A 9,407-nucleotide genomic window follows, 5' to 3' on the forward strand; every position below is an offset into this window, starting at 1 on the left:
GTGTGTGGTGGTCCGGGTGGGGAAAGTTCTCATCCTGAGACAGTGTCTCCTTCCTCTTACGTTAGGTTGTCATATTTAGAAAACAAAAAATAACAAAAACAACAACAAAAAGCAACGTCCGAGTTAAATTGGAATTTCAGATAAACAAACTATTTTTGTTTTGTAAAACATATTTAAGTTTTTTTTTTTTTTGATGTGGACCATTTTTAAAGTCTTTATTGAATCTGTTACAATGCTGCTTCTGTTTTATGTTTTTGGGTTTTTTTAGCCGCGGGATCTTGGCTCCCTGACTAGGGGTCAAGACCACACCCCCTGCATTGGAAGAGCGGAGTCTTAACCACTGGACCGCCAGGGAAGTCCCCACAACAAATTATTTTTAGTATAGTATATTCCAGATATTCCGTGGTGCATACTTACACTAATGTTTTTTGTTGCTGCTGTTGATCTGAAATTCACATTTCTCTGGGCATATCCCGTATTTTATCTGGTAACCCTACTCGTATATCCTTTGGATCCTCCAGGGCATTGGAGCTTGGAAAAAGGGAAAAGAAAGAGAAAAATGTCTTTTGTGTCACTGAGCACATGACACTAAGCCATTTCCTCTTGACTGATTCTCAGGGCTCTGCTTTCCTGCCCTAGTGGCAGGAGCTCCAACGGGGGCCACCTCATGGGGCACATGCATACTCTTAGGAGGCTCTGCAGGTGACTTCCCAGTGCTCAAGTCCCTGACCTGGGAGACTGTGTTCCTGTTTCACCTCTTCTGGGTCCCCTCAGCTCCTGCCTCTGGCAGGAGACCCCACAGCATAGAGGGGAGATCAGCAAGTCCTCTGAATGAGCAGAAGTCTAAAGGTATTTGAAAGGCTGTTTTCCCTTTTGGTTGATATCTAATCTCGTTGAGTGGTTTTCTTGAAAACTCCCTTACATAGTTTGTATAGATATATTTGGTTTGAGTGACAGTAAGAAATAGATACCACATCTGAATTGGGTCAAAATAAGGAGAGTTTTTTAAAACAAAAATTTTAAAGGGACAAAGACACTATTTACTTCCTAGTTAAGGCTGAGCGATATTCCAGTGTGTGTATGTACTACATTCTGTTTATCCCTTCATCTGTCGATGGACATGGGTTGCTGCTAAACATGGATGTCCAAAATATCTCTTTGAGTCCCTTTTTTCAATTCTTTTGCATACATATTTAGAAGTAGAATTGGTAGCGCGTATGATCGTTGCATTTTTTTTTTTTTAGGAACTACCATACTGTTTTCCACAGTTTTGCGCCATTTTACATTCCTACCAATAGTGCACTAGAGTTCCAGTTTCTCCACATCTTCACCTGTATTGTTCTTTTCTGTGCGCGTGTGTGTGTGTGTGTGTTTCTCCTGGTGGGTCATGATGTGGTGTGTCATTGTGGTTTTGATTTGCATTTTGTTAATGATTAGTGATGTTGAGCATCTTTTCATGTGCTTATTGGCCATTTGTATATCTTCTTCGGAGAAGTGTCTATTCAAGGCTTTTGCCATTTTTTAAAAATCAGATTGTGTTTTTGTTGGTGAGTTTTAGTAGTTCTCCATATATTGTGGCTATTAATCCTTTATCAGATATATGATTTATAAATACTTTCTCCCATTCCGTGGGTTGTCTTTTTAGAGGCAGAAAGTGGAATGGTGTTTGCCAGGGACTGTGGGGAGAGAAGAATAGGGAGTTACTGCTTAATGGGTACAGAGTTTTAAGTTTGCAAGATAGACAGTTCTGGAGATGGACGGAGGTGATTGTTGTGCAACAGTATGAATATACTTCATACCACTGAACTGTACACTTAGAAGTAGTTCATATAGTCAACGTCGGTACATTTTCCCAGAAAAAAATTGGGAGAAAAAACTCACCTCGAAAAGCCTATGGATGAGAAAATGAAAATCTAACTTGTGATAAACTGATGAAAGTAAAACAATAAAATTTTTTATGCATTAAAAATATGACTATTTTAAAAGGTGTGGGAAAGATATAGGAATACCAAAAGGAGAATTCAATACACTTGACCTCTTGCAGCCACTACCCCTAAGACTGAAATACTAGGGAGAGGATGGTTACTGAAGCTGGAGACAGAGCTGTGTGGAGAGAAGGTCACTCAGCAGGAGTTGTATTCTTCACCCAATAGGTACAGCCAGCTCTTGTTAACGCTACAGCTCTCCTTTCTCTCCACCATCTCCTGCCCATGGCACCCAAGAGTGGCACCCAAGGACAGCCAGAGAGCATGAGAACCCATTGATGCAGCCCATACAGGCTGCCTTTCAGGGCAGGGGGCTATGGAGAAGACTTGGAAGGTGGACGCAGGGGAGGAGAAGGGCATGTAGCATTCTCTCCCTAGACTAATGACTCTCGATTCTTATGCATTCTCTTTGAATGTTGTAGTCTGCTTTTATGTAAGGCTAGAAGGCTGGGGTAGGGTGTGTGATGTTTAGGGTAGCAGCTAGAACCCTTGGTAGGTCCTGGGGAGATGTGTCGGTTGGCCTTCAAGAGTGTGTGTGATATTTAGCACAGATAGTCCTCAGCTTTGGGATTTTATAGCAATCTCAAACTGTTGGTAGAGTCCTATTCAACATCCTGATTCAGATATAAATGAGGAGAAATTATTATTAATGACCCACTTAGGGGAAGATATAGGTCTCGTTGAGCCTGGCGCTTACACGGTTTTGTAGAAACTCTTTAAGAAAAGGATACAATAGTATGAGTACAAATTTACGTATGAAAGGGACCATTGATACAGAATTAGAAAACCACAGCACATTTTAAAAAGTTGACTAATGTTGAGGCCATCAAAAACTCCCCACACCACTAGAATACTTTCCTCCTCCACTTTTGTGCTAAATACTCTTTGAACACCTTTTCATAGAAGAAAGATTTTATAACATTTTCTATAAAGTATAGAAAGATAATTCCACCCTTCCTCTGAGATGGTTGATTAAAATTTGTTTTTATTGATGTTTTCACCACTTCCTAGTAATGCCATCATGTCCATTTTGGGGCATTGTAAAATTTAAGAAAATCGCTATAGTGTGTTTGTAATTGTATACATTTATTTATCAGGTGTATTTTTGACAGGAGTCAATTCCTTTTGAGTAGATGTCAATGTGAATCAAATTCTCTGCTTACAGTTTTAACTTATCTAATAATTGGAACACTTTTCCACAGTCTACCTTCTGGCTGTCTACATCTCACATCTCATGTACCTCCCCATATGCTCTGGTCCTAGGGGCTATAGGATTTGCTCCCATTGTGATATAATCTCTGGATCTGCCTGTTTGCGTCATGAAACTGGGTGTGTTTATGAGGTAGCGTGTTGCTGGAAGCCTCACCCAGCTGGCAGTAACCTAACCACACACATACATGACTGAGAACCACAGGAGTATATCTCATTAAACTCAGTATAAATGTATCCCCGACTCAACTTCTACTTTACTGGATCCCAAACATGCTTTTGCAACCATTCCAACTGGAGCAGAGGTTGGGATGGAGAGAGTTAGTAGTCTTTAGTGGTTGAGGTTAAAACATCTTACGTTTGCTGAGTTTCCAAAACTTCATGACCATTTGAACACTTCTTTAAGCTCTCTTAAGCACAGCGAGAGTCTTCGAAACTTAAACTTCATTTGCTGCCCGGAGCACACAAAGTGCTTTCCTGTGTCATTGAATGTGGGTGGGTTCTCCTCTGATGCTCAGGTCCTCCTATGAAATCCAGCATCCTGTGCCGTCTCCTTGAGCCTTTATAAAATATGCTCTCTCAGGGTATCAGCATCTGTGAATATGAATCCTTTTGCTTGCCCTCTCCCAGTTCCACAGGCTTTAGTAGATACTTAGAAAGACAAAGTTGTAAGTTTCATTTTTTCCTCTGGGAGATATTTCAGCTCTCAGGCAAACCAACAGGTACAGCTTGATAGTTGGGGTAGGGTCACCTATATATTACCAATGTTGAGTCCCTACTTTCTGTTGGCTAGGAAACCCAGACACACGATTAACTGTGAGAAACCTGAGGGTGATTTGGACCAAGATGTCTGGGACAGTCTCTTCGCTCGCTTGACAACCAACCATCAGTCATACCCTTAGAATAATATTGTCCAATAGTGTTTATATACTGAACATCTTTACATTCATTTCGTTTTTAGTCATCCAGGTGAAGAATTAAATCTTGAAATCACTTTTGTACTGTTGATGATTTTTTTGTCTAGGTATTTAAAACAGCTGATAATGCTTATAATTTTAAATAAGGCTAGCATCTGAGGAATCTCAGATGAAAATTCTTTTCTTCGTCTGTCTGCCAAGTTATGGATAGAATACCAAAGTCAAGAAGTCATCTTTCCAAGCCTGGGAATAAAATAGTCTTCAACACATTGAATTCTGCAACTGCCCATTTTGCACTTTTGTTACCAAGTGCAAGTTCATGTGCCCGATGCACAGTGAGGCCAAACTAAAACGTCAGAATTTGGAGCAGAGAAAGGTTTATTGTAGGGCCATGCAAGGAGACAGGGGCGCGTGCCCCCAAAATCTCGAGCTCCCCAAAGGTTTCAGCAAAGCACTTTGAAAGGCAAGGTGAGGGAGAGGCGTGGTTAGTTGTTGCAAACTTCTTGGTGTCAGAATCCTTTGTTCTTAAAGCTGTCTGCCCAAGTCAAGTCACAATGTTCCTACAAACCTCCAACAAAACAAATGTTATCCTCTGTTCTGGAACTTTTTATCTCTGTGTGAATGGATGCTTAAAGGTCAGAGTCTTGAGAATAATTGATCCTGTATATTTCCGGCTATAGGCAACATTCTTTTACAAAAGGTGCAGAGCCAGCATGACTAAGCATGGGCAACAAAGCACAAAGATTAAAGCAGAGGGAACAGATCTAATATGGAGTCAGAATTGTTCTTCCCTATTACACTTTTGAATTTGTAATTTAAATAGTGATCTCATATATATATATATAGTATATTGTATAAATATATATATAAATACAGATGTTTGTGGCACATATAATATGTACATAAAGTAGTCTCAATTTTTAAAGCATTTTAACAAAAACAATAGGTCCCTACCAAGAGTGAATAGTCTTCCCCTACAACTGAAGATACCAGTGTTCAGATATTTAAATAGGGACCAAAGTTAGATAGCTAATATTTCGATTCGGATTTAGGAAACAGAAGCATAGAAAGTGAATTATGACTTCCCTACCAGGTTAAGCTCAGGTTCTTTCTTTTGTTGTCATGGAAAAGAACAAAAGAGGCTGTTGGTTGAAAGCAGGGAGAGAAATTGGTACAGCAAATGCTCAAGATGTATAATAATAACTGATTAACCTATGATATAGGGGTGTGACAACTAAATAAGGTGAAGTGCATTAAAACATTTTGGAAAATGTAAAATGCTGTAGCCAAGCATAATCATGTTTGTGTTTTACAATATATTTCTTTTTAAAAATAAATATTGACCCAATGGTCTGTGCATAACAGGAGCTCTTATTTTAAAAATTCACAAAGATTTAACTAGTTTTCTAAAATTCTCTTGGAAGCCTTGTGGTTCTAATTGTTCCCATTAAATTGAATGTAGTTTTCTAAAAATAGTTTGTTTTGGAGCAATGCAGATTTTAGCAAATCGTATGTTGAGAGTTTTTATTGGGAAAAAATTAAGAAGGCCAATAAAGAGATAATCCTGGGTAGCCTTGAGTGAATCCAGTGGAATGTGATACAAGATAAAGATTTATCTCAACACAACGTTAGTTTATGTTTTACCTTTCTTCTCCTTATTCTTACCTGCCTGTTTGTTATATCGACAATGATATTTTCCCACAAATTTCGTTAAAACTTTTTTTCCCCATGCAGTGGAGAAAATGATCACAGATGTACTTCCTGGTTCCTTTTTCTCTCCAAACATTACTTTGATATTCTAAAGGGATTCCACAGAATTAATACCAGAAAAAAGGAGAAAAACTTCTCCATTTCTGATTATTGTAAATGCCTGTTTGTGGTTTGCAAGTTGTCAAACTTTGTGTTTAGTTTTCAGACTTTGAATAAAAATTAAAAATTACACTCAATGTATTCATTTTTGGTTGTGTGACTTACAATTAATGTACATTATGTGGGTGAGTATATACATAAACAATAAATATATACATACGTATTTTTAAACATTGGACCATAAAAGACTAGACTTCTCTTTTACTATTTTATGATGTTATATCCCAGTGAAAACAATGCTTTGTCTATAAACAAAGTATTTTATTTATTAGATTATGTGAATTGTGAAAAAATACCATTTTGCTTAAAGGAATTGTTGTCTCACACCTGTAAATACTTTTTAAACCACAAAAAACATAACACCCAAAGTTGCTCTGGCAACTGAAGATCAAGGGTACGTATCAAACTAAAAAACAGAGCTAACATCTGAATATTCATTCTAGCAAGACACAGCCCATATTTCAGTTTACACTTCTTCTAATTTATTCAGCAGGCCTGACACTGAACAGCACGTAATACCATCAGTTTGATGAGGTGTGACCTACCCCGAGGTCACTGGGTAACTATTAAAAGATTTGCACTGAGTCCTAAGTCTAGGGCTTTAAAGTTGGACAGTATTACTCGCAAATATATTCAAAAATAAAGTTTCCAATTGCTATGCACTTTTAAGGTTTACTTTGTTGAAAAGAAGTTCTTTGGGATAAATAGCAATGTTAAGGACAATCAAGGAGCATTCATAATAGGAAATATTGAATTATTATGGTGCAGAAATAATTTTTGCATTTCATTAATAAAAGTTTCTTGAGAATGGGGAGGTGAGTTAGATAATTGTATTGTTTTTTCCTAGCTCTGAACATCTAAATAAACAATAAGGATCAATACCTTAAAAAGAAAAGCAGTAGAGACAAATGGAGGTTTTCTTTCGATACTCCGTAACTTGGATCTTCTTTTTTTCTGGCTTTCTCTTTCAAATGATGTTTTTGTTTTTGTTTGTCAATATAATAAGTATTCTAAAAAGGAATCATCAGTCTTACGTCAAGCAAAAACTTAGTGATGAGATAAGCCAGGACAAATCCAGAAAGGTAGCTGACGTGTTTATAGTCAAACCATCCCTGTTCATTTTATTTTGAAAGTGGAGTTGTGTGATGCTAGCAAATTCCTTAGTAAAACAACCTCTGAGTCCGTTTTAAAGTGGTTAGAAGGGAAGAGCAAAAAGTAATTTGATTTCCACTCTCCCTGATGTTTTCCCTTCCATTACAAAAGTCCACTTGAAAAAACAATATATTTCAAAGCTCTTGTTTCTGACAGCCACTGCAGAGGCATATACCATGTATGCATTCTTGCACAGCTATCAGACATCAGAACCCAGGAATATCTGGTTGAATAAATCTCTGGTATTATCCAAAATGAGGTATTTGTAATAAGTCATTATCCCCTGCCTCCGCCCCCCCGGCATCCTGGTGTTCGGTGTTGAATGTGTCTCCTGTCTGAATGTATTTTCTAAGGCCATGGACAAGCAGAGCTGATGGGGGCAGAGATCATTATAAAGAAACATACCCTTCATAAAAACTGCACCAATGTCCATGCTTGGAAAATGGATGTGATTTACTGTGATGCATTTGTGTCTACTTTCTGATGTGTTTGCTAGTTCACACAGCATTTTTAACTTGAGAGTAGAAAATAGAGGCCCAGAGGCAAAGGGGAGAGAGAGAATTTAGGAGGAAAATTTGTTTCCTAATAATAGAAAGAAACATTCATGCCCCTCTGAAATATATTTAGTTTTTGTAATTACTTTAAAGAGACAGTGAATTTTTCAAAAACACCCAATGAAAAGTTATGTGCAACACTTGTATATTATCAATGTTCTCCCTAAAGCTTTCTTAATATAGATATTATTTTTCTATAAAGATCAAGAAAACATTTATTATAGAGACATTCTAATAGGATAAATTACAAACCTGCTTAAAGTAGCCTAGAATATGATTTAATTTTGTCAGAAGTGTGGCCCTGTAGCATTGATGTTCAATTATGAAGTAGGAACGCCATAGATATTAAATATAGACATGGTGACTAAATTAAATCATTCTTATGAATAATATGTTATCAATTTTTTGAAAATTCTATGGCCTATTTAGAGATTTTTTGATAGAATTTAGAAACAAGGCAGGACCTTGTTAACCCACCCATTTTGTAAATGAAAAAATTGCAGTGGGAGATAAGGCGAGTCATTTGCCTGACATCCCATTACTACTCTGTGTAGAATGGGCTACAAGGGCTATTGTTGATCTATCACACTCACTCTATAGTGTAGGGATCCTTCTAGGTTGTAAGACTGTCATAGTAATGTGTATCAGTTGTGAATCAGGAAAATTTTACATAACTTCATGTTGAAAATTTGTGTAATATTTCACAGTCACTCTGATGTAACATAAATAAAATACCTTATGATTCTAATAAAGGTTTTGATTCATGGCACAATATTTTCTAAATACCAAGGTGATTTATTATTTGAACACTGTGCACTCCTTGTGTAATTGCACACTCTACTTCATTTATTAGACAGAGCATACAATTTATTAACGATAGAGGTTGTGCTTTTGATTTTGCATTTCAGACCTGTTAAATGGAGGAAAAAGAAGTAGATTGAATCTTGGACTGTGCTTCACAATTGGGCAATATTTGGTATACTTAGGAATTCGAATATTTTAATCAACATTTTTTAATAATTTTGAGAAGTATCATTTATTGGGAGCGTGTCAGACAAAGGTGCAGCTTCTGGATACAGGCACCCTTAGAAGCTTACAATTTTAATAAATTGGGCTTTTGTAGAAAACAACCAAGGCTTCAGACAACGTTGCTACTTCCTAAGAATCCAATAGGGAGAATGAAAGATGTGTTTCTAAGCGTACCCCTCAATATAAAGAAAAAAATGGAGAATATTGAGAGGTCAGGGATTGTGAGGTGGGTTAGAGATTGAAAAGAGATGGAGTAAACCCTAGAATGCTTCAGAAAATAGAGACCTTGAAACGAACAATTAGACATAAGATGCAATATTCTTTCCTGGAATTTGTTTCAGAAATAAGAAATTGCCTGTTTAGGGGCTCAAAGTTCACTCTGTAGCAACAGGCTGTCAGAGAGGGCATGAAATGGAGGTTAGTGAGAAATGAGATCAAGGGAGTTGAATCGTATGGGAAGAGAATCTGACTCCAAAGACAGGTGTGTCCTTTCTTCTGCATATGATTTCTAATTTCATGCAGTTCATACTGAACACAGAATTGTGGACAAGGGCGTGGTTACAAACTTAAGGGTTCTCTCTAATTGTAAAATGTAGATAATAATTTTGTTTACTAAATGGTTAGCACTTTTGGAATTCTTATAGGAACCAGGAACTAAACACTTTGCATATATCAACTCATTAGACCTTAGG

Source organism: Pseudorca crassidens, chromosome 4, assembly GCF_039906515.1.
Source record: "Pseudorca crassidens isolate mPseCra1 chromosome 4, mPseCra1.hap1, whole genome shotgun sequence".
In the NCBI taxonomy this organism is placed as follows: domain Eukaryota; kingdom Metazoa; phylum Chordata; class Mammalia; order Artiodactyla; family Delphinidae; genus Pseudorca; species Pseudorca crassidens.